The following is an 18,510-nucleotide window of genomic DNA, read 5'->3' as shown; positions in this document are numbered from 1 at the left end:
CCCCCTTGGGCCTTTGGTGGTACAGGCCTCACAAGGCAGGGCCTTAAATTCCTCTGATGTTGGGGAATATACGGCAGACCCCAGGTATTGACCGTCCTCACCGCTGCGGACTCTCAGCAGGGTCGGTCTGGTTGACATTCGATTGTAGAACGACATAGGTTTTCCTGTTTTTCTTCTGCCCCATCCCACTTCTGTTGCGTGATCTGCTATCCTTCCCTCACAGTTGTTGTGTGATCTGGTCTTCTTGTCTCACAGATATCTAGCGGTCCTTTTATGTACCTATGTTGTATATGTATATTATATTCTATGGTTGCCCGTCCAATGGGGTTTGCTTCCCTCATCTGTCTTGCAGGAGTTTTTCTTCTGTATATTTCATTAGCTGATTCTAGAATTCTCTGTCATACCTTCTTGTTATCCAGGTCTAGTTATTGGTACGCGCTTTTGGACAAGCCCACTCATGTTTTCCCTTAGGAAGTATGTGCCTGGTGAGATTCTTCTAGCAAGCAATGTTGTCTTGTGCTCTGTTTTCACTTTCTATGGTACTCTGGGCATAATCGGTGTGCCTCGAGCATTGCCGTATTTTTTCAGACTTTGGCATGCATCACCTGTATTGCTAAGACAGTGTCCAGTTTTTCATATGTCCATTTATGCCTATGGATATGTTTTCTTTTTCGTTTGTTTGTTTGTTATGTAAAAAAAAAAAAAAGTGTGGGGAAAGGGAGAAACTGGAGGGAGAGAAGGACACAGAATGAAGCGTTCCCCATGTTACAACTCCTTCTTAGTTTGATGTCTGCCTCATTTTTCTAGGACCTTACCCTGCTTGGGTTAAGAGGGTTTGTGTCTGTGGCCCGTCTTCTGTTGCTTTTATCAGGGCAGGAGCCTCATGTTTTCTTTCGTACTCATTCTTAGCGTACTTGGGGTTCACATACTCATTCCTGACTGTTGTCAGGTAATTTTGTGTGGGATTTCGTCCCCTTTTTTCCCCGACTCTGTGTTTCCTTGCCGGGATTGCCTCCTCTTTGGGCCAGGCGCTATAGCTCTAAAGCAGTGTCCTGTGCAATTGATGGATCTCTTTCCCATCTGGCGGTGGAGATTTAATTCATTTTGTTGTGCTTGGACAGATTCCATGTACACTTTTTCTTCATATCTTAGTTTCTTCTTTCCACCTAGCCGTTTGCTTTGGCTCCTCTAGTGACCACGTTCTTTCATCTAAGATAGATGCCATCCTCTGGTTAGTCGGTCTGGTTTCTCAGTCCTCTATTGTACACATTGCAGACTCCTCTGCACCTTCTAGTGGTCATTCACCAACGTTCCAGTGGGGCCAAACAGCCTTTTGTTTAATTGGATCCAAGACTATTCTTCTTTGGAGTTTGGTTACAGCGGGTGTCTGTACTTCGGTACCAATATGCCTGAGGGAAAATGCTCCTTACTCTTGGTGCTTATTCCTTTTTTGGGTTTTTGTTTGGTCGTTACCACCTTTAGAAGAGAGCTCTCGCTCTTCCTTATCCTTTCCCACTGAGGTGTGGCCGATCTTAATCTCAATGATTTAGAAAAGGGGGTGGTGATGAACAGAGTGTCTGAGTTAAACAGACCACTCTTACCCAGTCCAAAGATCAGGGCTTGATCCATCACCGTTATTTATCTCACTGCCCCATCCCAGCTCAGAACCTGGCTATATGCAAATCAGTCTATCCCTGGCCCAGTGCATCATGGGAACAGGGCAGACTAAACTACCAAGCCAATTCTTCACCAGAAAGGAGACAAGCTACCGGGGACCGGTTTCTGGCATTTCAGCCTTCTTCGGCCCGGCTTGCTTGAATCCTGATGGAGCAGTGAGAAAGGGACTCATGTCTGAGAATACCCTGCCACACCTATAGTGGCCAAAAACGATTTAGAAAAGGGGGTGGTGATGAACAGAGTGTCTGAGTTAAACAGACCACTCTTACCCAGTCCAAAGATCAGGGCTTGATCCATCACCGTTATATCTCACTGCCCCATCCCAGTTCAGAACCTGGCTATATGCAAATCAGTCTGTCCCTGGCCCAGTGCATCATGGGAACAGGGCAGACTAAACTACCAAGCCAATTCTTCACCAGAAAGGAGACAAGCTACCGGGGACCGGTTTCTGGCATTTCAGCCTTCTTCGGCCCGGCTTGCTTGAATCCTGATGGAGCAGTGAGAAAGGGACTCATGTCTGAGTATACCCTGCCACACCTATAGTGGCCAAAAACGATTTAGAAAAGGGGGTGGTGATGAACAGAGTGTCTGAGTTAAACAGACCACTCTTACCCAGTCCAAAGATCAGGGCTTGATCCATCACCGTTATTTATCTCACTGCCCCATCCCAGCTCAGAACCTGGCTATATGCAAATCAGTCTGTCCCTGGCCCAGTGCATCATGGGAACAGGGCAGACTAAACTACCAAGCCAATTCTTCACCAGAAAGGAGACAAGCTACCGGGGACGGGTTTCTGACATTTCAGCCTTCTTCGGCCCGGCTTGCTTGAATCCTGATGGAGCAGTGAGAAAGGGACTCATGTCTGAGTATACCCTGCCACACCTATAGTGGCCAAAAACGATTTAGAAAAGGGGGTGGTGATGAACAGAGTGTCTGAGTAAAACAGACCACTCTTACCCAGTCCAAAGATCAGGGCTTGATCCATCACCGTTATTTATCTCACTGCCCCATCCCAGCTCAGAACCTGGCTATATGCAAATCAGTCTGTCCCTGGCCCAGTGCATCATGGGAACAGGGCAGACTAAACTACCAAGCCAATTCTTCACCAGAACGGAGACAAGCTACCGGGGACCGGTTTCTGACATTTCAGCCTTCTTCGGCCCGGCTTGCTTGAATCCTGATGGAGCAGTGAGAAAGGGACTCATGTCTGAGTATACCCTGCCACACCTATAGTGGCCAAAAACGATTTAGAAAAGGGGGTGGTGATGAACAGAGTGTCTGAGTTAAACAGACCACTCTTACCCAGTCCAAAGATCAGGGCTTGATCCATCACCGTTATTTATCTCACTGCCCCATCCCAGCTCAGAACCTGGCTATATGCAAATCAGTCTGTCCCTGGCCCAGTGCATCATGGGAACAGGGCAGACTAAACTACCAAGCCAATTCTTCACCAGAAAGGAGACAAGCTACCGGGGACCGGTTTCTGGCATTTCAGCCTTCTTCGGCCCGGCTTGCTTGAATCCTGATGGAGCAGTGAGAAAGGGACTCATGTCTAAGTATACCCTGCCACACCTATAGTGGCCAAAAACGATTTAGAAAAGGGGGTGGTGATGAACAGAGTGTCTGAGTTAAACAGACCACTGTTCTTCTTTGGAGTTTGGTTACAGCGGGTGTCTGTACTTCGGTACCAATATGCCTGAGGGAAAATGCTCCTTACTCTTGGTGCTTATTCCTTTTTTGGGTTTTTGTTTGGTCGTTACCACCTTTAGAAGAGAGCTCTCGCTCTTCCTTATCCTTTCCCACTGAGGTGTGGCCGATCTTAATCTCAGTCAGCCAGTGCTCCTGGACCTGGGATTGGTTCGCAGATCCTCCTCCTAGAGCCTATGGCTATGGTATCTAATTCACAAGTTAAGGAATCTGCGACTAGATGTCTGTATCACATAAACAACTTACTTACCTTTGGTAACGATGTATCTGGTAGAGACATAGTCTAGCTGCAGATTCCTTAACGCCCCGCCCATCCTCCCTACTCTGCAAATGACCTTGAGGTCTGCTCTTGGTGTTTTTAGTCCACTTAATTCCTGAATCTATGACCTTTGGCGTGGGAGTGTTTCCCCCTTTTTCCTTTCTGTTCCTGTTGTAATGAGATCCTCCAGTTCCATTGGTCTGGTCTCCTGACCTTGCAGGAAGCTCTAATCTCCCACCCCCCTTTTCTTCTCTTGGTATATGGTGTAGGGAGTTCCACCTTTTCCTCCTGGTAGATGGTTTAGGGTGTAGGAGGTATTTTCCTTGTGTACTGTCGTACGCCTCTGCGCAGTGTTCCACATGACTTGTGCTTCTTTGAGTTTTTGGCCTTTTCCTTAAGTGTCTTCTTTGGTAGTATCACACCCTTTTTCCCCCTTTTTTTCGTTTTTGTGGTAAAGATTTTTCCTCTTTTCTCGCGCACTGTTTCTACAGCCAGCTATGTGTCTCCGCGTTCCGCGAGGAAAGTTTCACAGAATAAGCTGACGTCAGCGCACGGGAGGGGACTTATATGGCTTCATTGACTTCCTATCTGGAGCCGATATCATACGGAGTCATGCGGCGCCGCCCACCAGCTCCAGGTACTGCTGAGAACATTTTTCAAGATCCATTCGGATGCCTGGGGAGAATTCACAAACTAAGGAATCTGTTGCTTGACTAGGTCTCTTAAAAAGCAGTACATTTTGCCTGCACTCAAGTGTACTCGATAATACAGAGTTCTTTATACTCTGTTATTCAAGTGTGTCCTGCCTTGTACCGGGACCTGCTCGTGTCCACTGTACACACTGCACAAGGCGCACTATGCTTAACCTCTAAGGGTCCAGCAATATCAAACAAATCTGACCAAAATAAACAAGTTAAAACAATTGTATGTGATTTTTTGTTCAAATTTGTCTCATTACATTACTTTTAGTATGGAATCATAACAAATCAAACACTAATTCTTCTCGCTCAAGAGAGCTTACATATATAATAACAATGTTACATCACAAACAATGTTACACCATATTACTTAAAACAATGTCCTTATTTTGACTGTGTAACGGCTGCATTTCCCATGCTTCTTTTCCCAATGCATTTCAGGTTTTGTACAACCCTTCGACAGGGGAACTAAAAGCAAAAACCCAAATCTGTTGTATCCAAGATCGATTATTCAATTCAAACTTCACTGATAAAAGTAAACCGCGTGCGACCGGTGGCACTGCATGCCGGGAGAAAGCGGAATGTCTCTCGCTGAAATAGTTTTTCACCAAGAATCCGAAGAAAAAGATTGGGAATCCTTTGTGATTGTTTGTTTAATATTGTTGGAACCCTCGAGGTCAAGAGTAGTGTGCTTTGTGTAGTGTGTGCAGTGGATGCACACTTCTGAGGTAGACTATGTCTCTACCAGATACATCGTTACCTAAGGTAAGTAACTTGTTCTGTAGTAGAAATTCCACCAATAGCCCTTTGGAGCATTTTAATGATGGTAGTCACTTTAGCAGGTGGCTGTGTAGCAAGCCCCCCCGGCAGTGCACTTGCGCTTCCCCATAGTAATGAACCTTCTTAAGCTAAATATAGTTAATATTCTTAAAGGTAATCAGTGGGTATCACCCCCACAATCCTTTATAGTTTCGACACAACAGGCCAAGTGGTGTGGCTCAGCCCGGGCTCCGACGGGCCCGGACAGGGCCCGGTCACGCGCCCGGGCAGCAGGAGCACTGGATGAATTTTTTTATGCGCCTCCGGTCGCGGTCTGGTGGCTTTGGCGGCTTCCTGCTGCAGTGACTGGTGGAGCTTGTGGTCTGCCCCCTCTCTCGTGTTGCGGTCGCGGCTCTCACTAGAAAAACACTTTCTGTTTAATTGGACCAGAAAGGCAACGGTGAGGCAGTAGCTCCTATAAACAAGGAATACTAAGGGCTAGAGTGCCACCAGCTAGCCAGCATCTGTAAACAAGGTCCAGTATGGGCACATTATGAGCGAGGCCGATTCTGTAAACTAGGAGTGCTGAAAGCAATGATTTTTTTTTTTTTTTAAATATATTTTTATTGCAGGAATCAGTAAATTGTTACATAATCGACCAGCATTATAGCACAAGCAAAATCAATGAGATACAACCCTCCGTCCCCCCGCCGTAAGTTTCTTACACAGCCATTCGGCCCACAACCCTGGGGTCGGGCGGCAAAATTCAATGGGGGCTCAGAAGGATGTCGAAGCTGGTCCGGATGATCCACTGTCCGTCATCTGCTTTTCCAAACAAGCCTATAAACCCAGAAAGAAAAACCCCACCCTCAAAACGCTACAAACCAAAGAAAAACCTACCCAACCCCGCCATCAGCGCCCGGTAACAACCGCAACAGGATCTGCTAAGGGACCCATGGGGAAAGCAACATGTCTGAAAGTGCAAACGTTTATCGGGACATGGGGCGAGCCGCTTCCTCACCTTCAGAGTCGCTGGGGGCGCAATAATCCCTAAGGGCCTGCACTAACGTTTCCCACTCCAGCGCTGCCTCCTGCGCCTTCTCATTACGCTGCCTCCAAGCTAGCTGGTATCTTAGCGTGCTCTCCCCCGCCGCCCACTTCAAGAGTTCGCTGTGCCATCGGCTTCCTGTCGGACCAACTCGTGCCTTCCAGTTCCTGGTCACCTCTCGTTTAGCAAGGAGTAGCCCTAAGTCGATGAATTTGCTGGATATTTTATTCTTGGGGGTATGAGGGAACCAGTGCAGGAGTCCCACCGCCGCGTCAAACGATAAGGACCTCCCCGTCACCTCCTCCAGGGTCTTCCCCACTTCTACCCAGTAGGATGACAATCCCGGGCAGGCCCACAGCATGTGGAGAAGGTCCGCCTCCTGGGCCGGGCACCTGGGGCAGTCCGCCGAATTCGTAGCAAAATACCGCCTGATTTTCACCGGGGTCAGATATGCTCTATGGAGCACGTAATAGTGGACCAGTTGAAAGCGGGCGTGGCGTGTGCCCTTCCAGGCTCGCCGCACCAGCTGGGACCAGGTCGTCTCCGGGATCTCCTTGCCAATGTCCTCCACCCAGCGGTTTCTCAAAGTAGTGAGGGGAGCCAGCCCCTCGTTGATCAGTCTGCCGTAAAGGCAAGTGACCGCCTTCACCGTGCCCGCAGATATCATCACGTATTGGCACACCGGGGATAAAGTGGGTTCCTCCTGCCCGCTTTTCCAGTGCGCCTGGATCGCTCGGACAAGGGCCGAGTGCAGCAGAAAGTCGCCGCGGGGGATCTCGAAGCGATCAATGAGCTCCTGAAAGGGCAAGAGCGCCCCGTCCTCATACAGGTCCCCTATTAGCTGTAAGCCGGCGTCCTCCCAGTTCGCCAATCGTGACCAATCGCCGCCATGGGGGAAGGCCGTCAGCATCCCCAAAGGTATTTCGGGCGCATACGGTGTTCTCAGATGGCCCCGGGCGTGTGCTCGGTTCCAACACAGGCGAACGGTCCGCTCCTCCAGGGCCAAACGTTGTCGCAGCGCTATGAAGGAGAGAACATGCCTGGCCATGCCCGTCCCCCTTCTGTCTTCTGGGCCCCGGAATTCCCGGGCGATCTCCTGGGTGAAGGTCTGGAGCTGCGCCGCTAAATAATACTTTTCAAAGTCCGGCACCGCAAGCCCACCCTCATCCTTCGGCCTCATCAGGGTCTTGAGGGCCACCCGTCGGCGGCCCGAGCCCCAGAGGAATCCGACTATCATTGATCGTAGCAGTCGAAACGTGGCCGGTGGGACCCAAATCGGTAGTGTCCGGAAATAATATAACAACCGGGGAAGCGCCACCATTTTAAGCAAAGCGATCCGCCCTGCCACTGAGAGCGGTAGCGTGGCCCAGAAGTCCATACAGCCTCGAAGTGCTCGGGTGCTGCGGGCAATGTTCCCATCGAGGAGGTTGGATGGTTCGTGATAGACGTACACCCCCAGGTACTTAAAGCAGTCGGGTTCCCATCTAATCTCCCTACTTAGAGTAGGGGCGTGGGTGCCCTTGCGAACCGGGAAAAGACAGGTCTTAGTCCAATTCACCCGGAGGCCCGAGACCTCCCCAAACTCCGTGAGCGCCGTCGCAGCTCCATGTAGGGCAGCGAGCGGGTTCTCTAGGAAGAGCAGCAGGTCGTCTGCATACAGCGAAATATAGTGCGGGCCCGAAGGAGTCCATAGGCCCGTATAATGGGCTCCCGATCGGAGATGCAGCGCGAGTGGCTCCACCGCCAGCGCAAAGAGAAGTGGGGATAGCGAACATCCCTGCCTCGTGCCCCGTTCCACCGGATATTGTGAGGAAATCAGTGGTCCCGCCCGAACCCTGGCCGATGCAGAGGCATAGAGAACCGTGGTCCATCTGACGAAGCCCTCACCGAGGCCGAACCTCCGTAGCACAGTGCAAAGGTAGTCCCATTCCAGGCTATCAAAAGCCTTCTCTAGGTCTACCGATAAGACAACCGGGCACGGGGCATCCACAAGCGGCTCCCCTAGCAAGCGGAACAACCTGCGAATGTTCATGGTCGTGTTGCGCCTAGGGATAAAACCAGCTTGGTCCTCATGCACCAGGGAGCTCATGTGTCCCAGCAGCCTCGAGGCCAAGATACTGCTCAGTATTTTATAGTCAACCGTCAGCATTGACAAGGGACGGTAAGACCCCGGGTCGGATGAGTCCCTTCCGGGTTTGAGGAGTGGAACCACCAACGCCTCGCACATCGAGCTCGGGAGTCGCCCGAGCCTCTTCGCCTCTCTGTAGACTACCAATAACCTAGGGGCTAGGAGGTCAGCATAAGCTGCATAAAACTCCACAGGAAGGCCGTCCAGGCCCGGGGTCTTATTCCTCGCCATCCTTTTAATGGCGCTACGGATCTCTCCTAGTTCTATGTCGGACCCCAGGGCTTTCGCCACGTCCTGCTCCACTGTTCGGAGCTCCAGTGGCCGTAAATAATTATCGAGCAGGTCAGGGTCTCGGGCTGAGCGACTGCGGTACAACCGTTCGTAATATTGCCGGTAGCAGCTCAGAATCTCAGGCTGAGTGTACACCTCGGTTCCGTCTGCCTTGCGCATAGATGTCGTCAATGAGGACTGACGCGTAGGGTTGGCCAGCCATACCAGCAACGCGCTCGATCTATCCCCCTCTGCGATGGACCGAACCGTATAGGCCTTGTAGTCAAAACAGCGAAGCCGTTCGACTTCCGCCGCCACCGCCTCCTTCGCCTCCGCCGTGCGTACCTGTAATTCAGGGCGCCCGGGGCGGCGAATTTCCAGCTCGCGGAGTTTCCGGTCCGCTGCCTCTAGGTCGGCGAGGATAACTCGCCTCATGCCTACCTTTTTAGAAATACAGTAACCCCTCACCACTACCTTAAAAGCGTCCCACTCTAACGCTCTCGTGCTCGCGGTTCCACCGTTGGACGCAAAGTACTCTGAGACCTTATCACCCAGGTCCGCCCTGAAAACACTGTCCTCAAGGATCTCGGGCTGTAATTTCCAGGTGGGCACCGCAGGCGCCCCGGGGAACCAACGAAGGTCCAGCAGGAGGGGGTTATGGTCTGATATGGTTCTGGACAAATATTCAGATCGGACCGCTGCCGAAACCAGTTCGGGCGAGCCAAGAAATCCGTCCAGTCTAACATGCAACTCATGGAGGCTCGAAAAGTAGGAATAGTCCCTAGATGTGGGGTGGTGCGCTCTCCAGATATCCGTTAGACCCCAGTGGGTCTGCCAGTCCCTACGACCCTTAGCCACGCGACGGACCGGAGAATCGGGAAGGGGTGGATGCGAGCGGTCAGTGTCTACATCCACTACTGAGTTGAAATCTCCCCCGAGCAGAAGGGGCCCGGAGAAGAAGTGGGCCAACGAGCCCGATAACCTGGAAAGGAAGGCAGACTGGTCTATATTAGGAGCGTATACACAGCAAACGTTTAAGTCCCTCCCTCCCAAAGTGCCCGAGATAGCCACATAACGCCCCTCTGGATCTATCACTGTTTTCGTGACCTGGAAGGGAACCCCAGCTCTGACCCAAATCAGCGCCCCTCTGGCATACGCGGAGTACGAAGTGCAAAAGACCTGCCCCCTCCATCTACGCTGTAGCGCCGCCCCTTCCGCCTTGTTCAGATGAGTCTCCTGCAGCAGCGCCATTTGTACCCCCCTACGCACTAAATAAGCGTGGACTTTGTGGCGCCTGGACATAGTATGAAGCCCCCGCACGTTCCAAGTAACACATTTCAGATTAGCAACATCAGCCATTGTCCCATATCGTTCTCGCAAAGTCTCCCCATCTGGGTCCCAACAAAGAGAGGATAGCAATCATCCCAGCACCGATGGCGGCCATTTTCCCCAACCAAAACTGAACAACCCAAGAATGAACCAAACCCCCATCCACCCCCCCCCCCCAGAACAGGACCCAAATAGCACCATCTAGTTCCCATCCAAACCATACCCTCCAAGAACCCACTAACCCCTACTAATCCTGCGGTCGCCACCGTAGGAAGGCCTTAAGGGCCAGGTGCGGGCCGGGCGGAGGCAGTGGGCCCTCGACGCTCAGGCTACCAGGACTAAAGCAAGCCCAAAGCAGTGCCAAAAACCCTCGGGGCAAAAACAGGGCACCCCACCCTCCCTGCCCCGGGAGACAGCATCAATTGTCGGCATCCGCCACCCCCCTGCCGGGCCCCCTCCCAAAATGAAGTAGCTCACCCCATCACCCTTGTCCATCCAGAAGGTCTTCCACCGATTTCGGTGTGATCACCGGTGTATGGACGCTATCAGTCACCGATTCCTCGGAGTCCGTTGGTGCCCCCTCGTCACCAGGGTCTGCTTCCTCCTCAATGGCATCGTCCCGTGAGCCAGATAGCGCAGATAACACCTACAGCACTCCCCTCCGCTCCGTCGATGTCTCTGCAGTTGAGGGCCCCCCCGAGCGGCCACGGCGACTCCGAATCCTCCTGGATCGCCGTCTCTGCTCCGGCTCCGCCGCCTGCTGGGATGAGGAGCCGAAGCCATCTTTCCCTGCTCTATAAAGTTCGAGCCAGGCACAGACATCCTCCGGGGTATCAAAGAATTGAGTTTTGTCATCGACAATTATGCGGAGCCTTGCAGGATAGAGGAGCGAGTACTGGATGCCCTCGCTCCTGAGCTCGCGCTTGACCGCCAGGAAGGAAAACCGTCTGCGTTGAGTTTCGTAGGTGTAATCCGGGAAGATGTTCACCTGGCTGTTCGCCACTTTGAATGGACCATTATGTCTGGCGGCATTGAGGATGAAGTCTCTATCCCTAAAATGCAATAACCGCGCCACCACTGGTCTCGGGGCACGTCCCTGCTGCGGCGGCCTCGCCGGGACTCTATGGGCACGCTCCAGGGTGTAGAAGGAGGATAGACCCTCCGGGGCCACCGTGTCACGGAGCCAGGCCTCCAAGTATGCCACCATGTCGCCATCCTCAATCTTTTCCGGCAGGCCCACCACACGGATGTTGTTCCTCCTGTTGCGGCCTTCCGCATCCTCCGCTCTCTGCTCTAGGGCCGTAATCCGGGATAAAGCATCCTTCATAGTCGCAGCCAAGGTTCGCTGCGCCGGCTCCAAGGTTTTCACCGAGCTCTCCACTTCCTTGACCCGGTCCGAAAGTTTGCCGTGGTCCGCTCTAAGGAGACCTAGGCTCGTCGCTACCTGGGCAATGTCCTGCTGGAGGGCCGAGCGCGTGGTCGCTATCGCCTCCAAGACGCGGTCAAATTGCTGTTGCATCGATGCACCACCAGAACTCTCCGGGTCCCCACGTTCCTCTTTGTCCTGGGTCTCCGAGTCTGAGGCGGCTGGGGTAGTCCCCTTAGCTCCTCTAGGTTTCCCCATGTCGCCGGGCGCACTCCGTGCTGGTCCAGGAACAGGCGTCTCCGAGTGCAGGCTCCGGTTATGACTCTCCCGGTTACTGGGCCTCAAGTCGAGTGCCGGAGATCTCCGTCTCCAGGGCCTGTTGGATCTTCTCCGCTTCGGCTCGCGCCACCACCACGTCGTCCGACGGCACCGAGGAGGAGGCGGAGACAATCGCCGCCAGGTCGGGCAGGCCCGCGCGGCCGATAAAGTCCCGGGGTGAGGGTCACCAACTCCACCGGACGATTTGCGGCGCCAGAGGGTTGCGCCTCCCAGGGAAGTGGGTCGGCCAGGAAAAGGTAGCTAAATGCGGTGTCGTGAGTGGGGCCACCGCCGGGAACTCTAGACGTCCGCGTGCGGGAACCACTATAGCGTGGGCATCCGCCCAGTCACCCATCCGAGTGCAATCCTTGTTAAAAAAGTCCAATCTGACCGATAACCAGAACACGGGTCACTGGGAGATGGCAGAGTCGGGGGTGTGCCGCCGCTGGTGATGCCCCTCCAGTCTAATAGATCCGGCCAGGGGGACAATGAAGTCCGGGCGCCATATTGGCTCGCACTCCGCAACTCCGCAAACTTTGATTTTCAGCCGGGTCACCCCTCGTTCAGACCGCGCCAAGGGCCCCGGCAGGTCTCCGTCGGGCCGTTCAGCAGAATGCGGGGCCTGGGGTGCCCCGCAGCCTCCGATTTACAGGATAATCACGGGCTCAGTCCCGGAGCCGAGCTCTCAGGCGACCATCGCCATCGGCGCCCAAGCCACGCCCCCCTGAAAGCAATGATAGCAACGGGGAGTCAACATGTGAGGATTATCAGTATGAAAAGGGAAAATGAGAGGATGCATCTGTAAAGGAGGAACACTAAATTAAGGGTTATTCCCACCGAGTCAGCTTCAGTGGCTTAGCTAGACCTTGTGCCGCCCGTGGCTGCCGTATTTCGAAGCGGGGGCTGCTGATTCCTGCAACAGGTGCAGGTGGAGGAGGTTGCTACGGCACTGGGCAGCTTCACTTAAATAGAAATGTTGATATGTGGAAAGTCTCCAATAATGCATATTATGTAAGTGCATAATAGTAAAGAGCAAGTCACTGGCATGGTAGAAAAGCAGTATCTGATAGAGACTTTCAGCTGCAGATTCCTTACCTTAGGATTATCCCCAGACTGGATACGAAAATGTTTAGTGAGCAGTACCCCTGCGCGCTGGTAGGTGGCTCATTCGGCTCCTCGTGGCAGCATCCGCGCTATAAATAATGTGCGCTATGCCTAAATAGGTGCCACTCCAGCACGCTGACATCAGTTCTTTCCTTTCTGCACCAGTCAGTGCAGATCCGGAGAGAGCTATTCCCAGCCTTTTTTTTTAAAACTTTTTGTCAAAGTTTTTTTTTTTGCCTTGTCTCCTGGTGTGGCAGGGATCGTCAATAAGGAAGGCTGAATTCAAGCTCATTTTCCGCCTGTCACCAGTAAATGTCGGTGACGGACTAGCACCTTGTCTGTCTCTGGTGCCTTGAGCGCAACCACTTCGCTAAGACCTGCATCAGTTGTCGCGCCATGCACCCCACGGTCTTGAGTGAGCGATACCTCAAACTACAACTGTCTTGATCCTGGTCGGGAGGAAGCTCCTGAAATCGGTTGCAGAGCCATCGATCTTTGACGCAGTAGAAGTCCTCCCACTCCGGCAAGTTCCACAAGAAGAAGGGCAAGAAGTCGAAGAGATCTTCAACTTCACCCCAACAAATTCAACAAGACGAAGGGCCTTCGTCACTCGAGGCCTGGTTCTTTGGTTGAGCCTGAGCTGTCTCTGCGCCTTCTGAGTTTCTGGGAGCTGGAGCGACCCTGCCCAAATCTGAGAATTCTATGAGGCCATCACCTCATATTTGGGTGACCCGTCCCTGCTGGAGTGCCTTGAAGCCCTGTGGGCTCGGGAGGGGCCAATACTGGTTCCCCAGCGGCAGGTCTTCCTGCGCCATCGTTCTTGCCACTGGGATCCACAGATGGATGTAGTCCGACGCTGGTCGTTCAACCTTGACTTTCCTCGGCACCCGTCTCACTCTCCACTCTCCCAGCGCCACCTGTGCATTTCAGTTCGGGCCTCCCCATTCTTATCCCCAACTCCAGAATGGCATCACCAGACGCCGACTCTGGCTCCAACTAGAGCCGTTCCCTCCTTGCCAGGGCCTGAGCCCTATTCCTATGTGCTAAGTCAGACTTGAGGAAGATTGTGAGGAGCGACTTGACCCTGAAGGATACCAGCCCCTAGATCTTGATATGGACTGGTGTGAGGAATTAGCGGATGCCAGTGAACTGGACACTTTTTCAGACACTGGCTTAGTCTTTCCCCCTACAGTGACTATGGAGAAGGGAGACACATTTGCTATGGTGGTGAGGAGGGTGGCCGAGGTCCTGGACCTTTAGTTGCCTTCCATGGCTGCCAAGACTAGAGGTGCTTCAAACGGGAGTCAGCTCTTCAGAACCACTTCTCTCATTTAATGAAGGCCTCACTTGCTCAGGGCCTGGTCAAAGCCCTGCACAGGGGCTCTATGAACAGGACAATTGCCCTCCACCCTTGCCCCACCTTACGGGACCAATGTTTCCTCACCCAACTCCCCATCCCAGAGAGCTTGGTGGTCCAAGCCTCCACTACCCGAGTAAACACTGGCGCATCCCCTCCTACACCACTGGATAGGGAATCCAAAAGGCTTGGACACCTTGGATAAGAAAATGTTTTCTTGTGCCAGCGTGGCAATGTGGTCTGTGAATACTGCATGCCTCTTAAGCAGTTTCTCCCATTCCCTTTCAGATTTGGGGGTGCAGGTGCTGCAATGGTCCTGGCAGGGACCCAAGTCATGCTCTCCCAAGCTATGGCTGATGGGAGAGAGGCAGATAAGTTCACAATCTGATGTAGGAACCACGCCTGGCTGAGAGCAACTGGCTTTTCGAGGGATGTCTAAGCTTTGCTTTTGGGTATGGCCTTTGATGGCTCCATTCTCTTCAGAGACTAGGTGAACTCGGCACTGGATCTCTTCAAGGACAACAGGGCTGCGCCCAGGTCCTCGACCTTTCCATGGCCTCCATCAACCCCAGTCTGCCTTTTGCTAATTTCATGGCCACAGAAGGGGCTTCCAGCCTTGTCTCTAACCGCCTAGCCACAATGGCTCGCAAGCTTTTCAGCCTCTGTGGGGCAGATGATGCGGCACCCTTACACCACAGGTGTCTGGCAGCCAGAGGTCCTACCTCCCCATGTACTATGGCCGTTGGGGTTATTGTCTACATTGCTAAGTTCCCATGAGCTCTGCAGCCATGCTGCTGCTTTTGCGCACGTTACTACCTGACTTTATTATGCATGACTCTGTTTGTGCCTTTCACATGAGAACTGTCTACTTTATATCTTCTCTGCCTGTTCCTGGAGTTTAGCCCAAACACGGAGTACAAGACCGATAAACAAAGCCCCTTGTTATTCTGTTTTTTTCAGTCCCTAGCGCTTAGACAAAACATGCTACACAGCTGCAGCAGCTGGAGACTGGTGCATTGATATTGTGGGGTTGCATGTTGGTTAAGGACACACTTGGAGAGGGACCTTTCCAGGGAGAAGAGCTATGCAGTTCCTATGATAAAACTGCAATCTAGGCACTAAGGTATGGGGTCTGCTGACAAAGCCCAGAGGTCATCCTTTATATAATAACATTTCTTCTTGCCAAGGGGAGGGTGGTTAGGCTTTATAGTCCGTTATCCACTTTCTGTAAAAGATGATATCCCCTTTCACAGTCTATGGACTTTCTGCAATGCTAACTGTTTTGGGTTTATGCGTTTTGCTGCTGGTAGTGGTCATATACTGTATTATAGAGCATGATAGTAAAAAATAAGCGTTTTGAACGACAGCCGTGACTCTGTCTATTCTTATTGTGGACAAGTACGAGTGAGTGAGCGTAAGGGTACGTCTTGCTACCGCGATTCCTGAGAGAGTCTGGAGTGTTGTGTTCTGGGCTGTCTAATTATTTGTAGCTTCGTGATTATGTAGGAGAACAAATAAGGCACTATAAGTCAGTTCTGGGATTTTGGGTACTGAAGTGGTAGGAAGGCTTAGCCCCTACACACTGAGGTCCTGTTTTCCTGCACATAGTTCTGTACATGTGAAGAATACCCGCAACACCCCCATCTGCTGCAGACTCCAAGCCTCTTTGGATTGCCCTCAGACCACCATGGGCAACGAGTGGTCGTCAGGATACGGCATCACCTGCACCACTGGAGTCAATGACATCATACCTCTGGGTTCCCGAGATTATCCAAAGAAACTACTCCCTCCTTTTCGTGACTACCCCTCCCTCCCCCTTTGCAGCCCACTTACAACAGTCTGACGGAGGACCATCTCTTCTTACTCTGCCAGCAATTGGTGGCTCTCTTGGCCAAGGGAGCCATAGAGAGGGTGCCATCATCAGAAGTAGGTCATGGTTGTTATTCTCGCTCCTTTCTGGTGCCCAAGAAGGAGGGAAGCTTTTGACCTATCCTAGACCGGTGCCCTCTCAATTGCTTCCTGAAAAAGGAGATAATCAAAATGCTCGCCCTAGTCCTGCCTGCCCTGGCCCTGGGAGACTGGATGGTGGTGATTGATTTGCAGGAAGCATAATTCCACATCACCATCCTGCCTACCCAAAGACGTAACCTACAGTTCACAGTAGGTCACAAGCACTTTCAGTTCACTGTGCTCCCCTTTGGCCTTACCAGTGCCCCTCGGTTGTTTACCAGTGTGATGGCGTTGGTTGCAGCTAATCTGAAGGTGGTCAGGGGAGCCGGTCTTCCCCTATCTCGATGACTGAATATTGAAGGCGGGCTCATCCCAGAAAGTCATCTCCCACCTCCAGATAACGGCAGACCTCCTGCGCTCTCTAGGGTTCACTATCAACATGCCGAAGTCACACCTGACCCCTTCTCAGACTCTCCCTTTCATTTGAGCTGTTCTGGAAACTGCAGTTTTGGATATTCAGGCTATGATACTGATGTTTCAGCCTCAATCGTGGATTTTTGTAAGACTGCTGGGCCTCCTGCATCCTGCTTGGGAGACATGCCCGCTGGCATATGCGGGTTCTGAAGAGGGACCTGAAGTTCCACTGGGTGCAGCATCAGGGGAATCTCTCAAACATGGTCCAGATCTTGGAGGGCACTGCAAAAAATCTCCAGTGGTGGCTAACAACCTGCAGTTGGGTCAGCGGCAGACCCCTTTCCCTTTCCCCAACCAGAGTTGACTGTATTGACAGAAAAGTCTCTCCTAGGGTGGGACAGCAACCTGGGAGATGTGGAGACTAGGTCTAGTGCAGGTGCCCATGGACAACAACAACACCGCTGCGTGGTACTGAAATCAAAAGGGTGGTGTGGGGTGGGGTGTCGTGCACCCTTTGTCAAGCAACCCTGTTCTTGACATGGCTGGAACGGCCAGGCATTTCCCTGGTGGTTCAATTCCAGGGAGGCTCTCTGAACTCCAGGGCGGAATTAATTGAACCGAAGATGCCTAGAGGATCACAAATGGCGCTTCCATCCAGAGGTGGTCCAAGGTCTATTTCAGCATTAGGGAGAGCCTTGGTTAGATCTGTTTGCCACCACTGAGAACACTCAATGTCAGCACCTCTGCTTGCTGGAGGTTCCAAGGCGGCTCTTGCTCGGAGATTCTTTTGTTCTCGAGTAGAGTTCCGGTCTTCTGTATACCAATACCAAACCTGCCCAGAGTTCTCAAGATCAGGAATGTCCGGGCCCAAATCATTCTTGTGACTCCAGGATGGGCCCAAAGAGTTTGGTATCCCGATTTGCTGATCATGCCCATTGGTCCTCAAATCAGGCTGCTCCTTCTGGAGGATCTTTTGTCACAGCAGTTGATAATGGTTCTCCACCTGAACCTGTCAACACTCCGTGTTCATGCGCGGAGATTGATCAGCGTCATTTGACAGATTTGGACCACCTGAAGTCAATTATGTCATCCTGGCATCCAGGCGTCCCTTCACCAAGACAGTGTATGCCTGTCAGTGGGACAAGTCTGTGGCATGGTGTGCAGGAAAACTGGTTGACCTCCTTTCTGCCCGCCTTTCTAAGGTTTATTCTGTCTTGCCCAGCATGGCTCTGCTTTGTGCACCTTAAAAGGCTATCTTTCTGCCATCTCTGCATTTCTGCTGTTGTTTGTTCAACCATCCCTTTTCAAGTTTTCTGTTATACATAGGTTTCTGAAAGGTCTCCAACATTAGTTCCCTCCTTAACCCATGCCTCAGTGGTACCAAAAGCGGTACAAAAGGGGTTGGTAATGGACGGAGCATCTGAACCAATCAAACACTCACACCCAGTCAAAAGATCTGGGTTTAATCCATCACCTTTCTTTAGCCCACTCTGCCACCCCAGTTCAGACATGGCTATATGCAAATCAGTCTGACCCTGTGCCTCATGGGAACAGTCCAGCCCGAACTGCCAAGCCATGCCTCTAACTATCAAGACAGCCTTTCTAGTGGGACTAACATCTTCCTGGAGTCTCAGAGACCTCCAGGCTTTGTCATCTAAGCCCCTGTACCTTAACATCTTCCCAGACAAGCTGGTCCTCCCTACCGAATGTGATCACTCCCTTTCATGTAGGTCAATCCACAGTCCATCACACTGCCTACCTTTAATGCTCCATCTCATTCCTCTAAAGAAGACGAGCAACTCCCCTGACTGGACCCAAAAAGAGTGTTGTTGTTCTACCTTGGCCACACAAAAGAGTTCCAGGTGGATGAAGGACTCTTCGTGGGGTATGTCAGAGCCCAGAAAGGGAAGGCGCTAGAGAAACAAACCATCTCCCAATGGATAGTACAAAAACTGCTATGCATTGGCCAAAAAGCAACCGCCTGAGGGTTTACATGTGCATTCCACCAGATCCAACGCTGTGACCACTCCTTTAGCATGAAGAGTTTCGGTGCTGGACATCTGCCAGGCAGCAACGTGGGCATCTCTGCATAATTAGGCCTGTTGGGATGGGTACTTTACCCGTTA

The 18,510-nt window shown here is 52.0% G+C and overlaps 1 protein-coding gene across 7 annotated transcripts in view; it reads left to right on the top strand.

Annotated features, from left to right (window-relative positions):
• The window catches only part of SZT2 (SZT2 subunit of KICSTOR complex), a 1,033,029-nt gene that overhangs the window by 683,978 nt on the left and 330,541 nt on the right, over nt 1-18,510 (top strand). The gene's annotated exons all lie outside the window — the stretch shown is intronic.

The sequence above is a fragment of the Lissotriton vulgaris genome, chromosome 1_2, assembly GCF_964263255.1.
Source record: "Lissotriton vulgaris chromosome 1_2, aLisVul1.2, whole genome shotgun sequence".
In the NCBI taxonomy this organism is placed as follows: domain Eukaryota; kingdom Metazoa; phylum Chordata; class Amphibia; order Caudata; family Salamandridae; genus Lissotriton; species Lissotriton vulgaris.
This window is presented reverse-complemented; position numbering and strand designations above follow the sequence as displayed.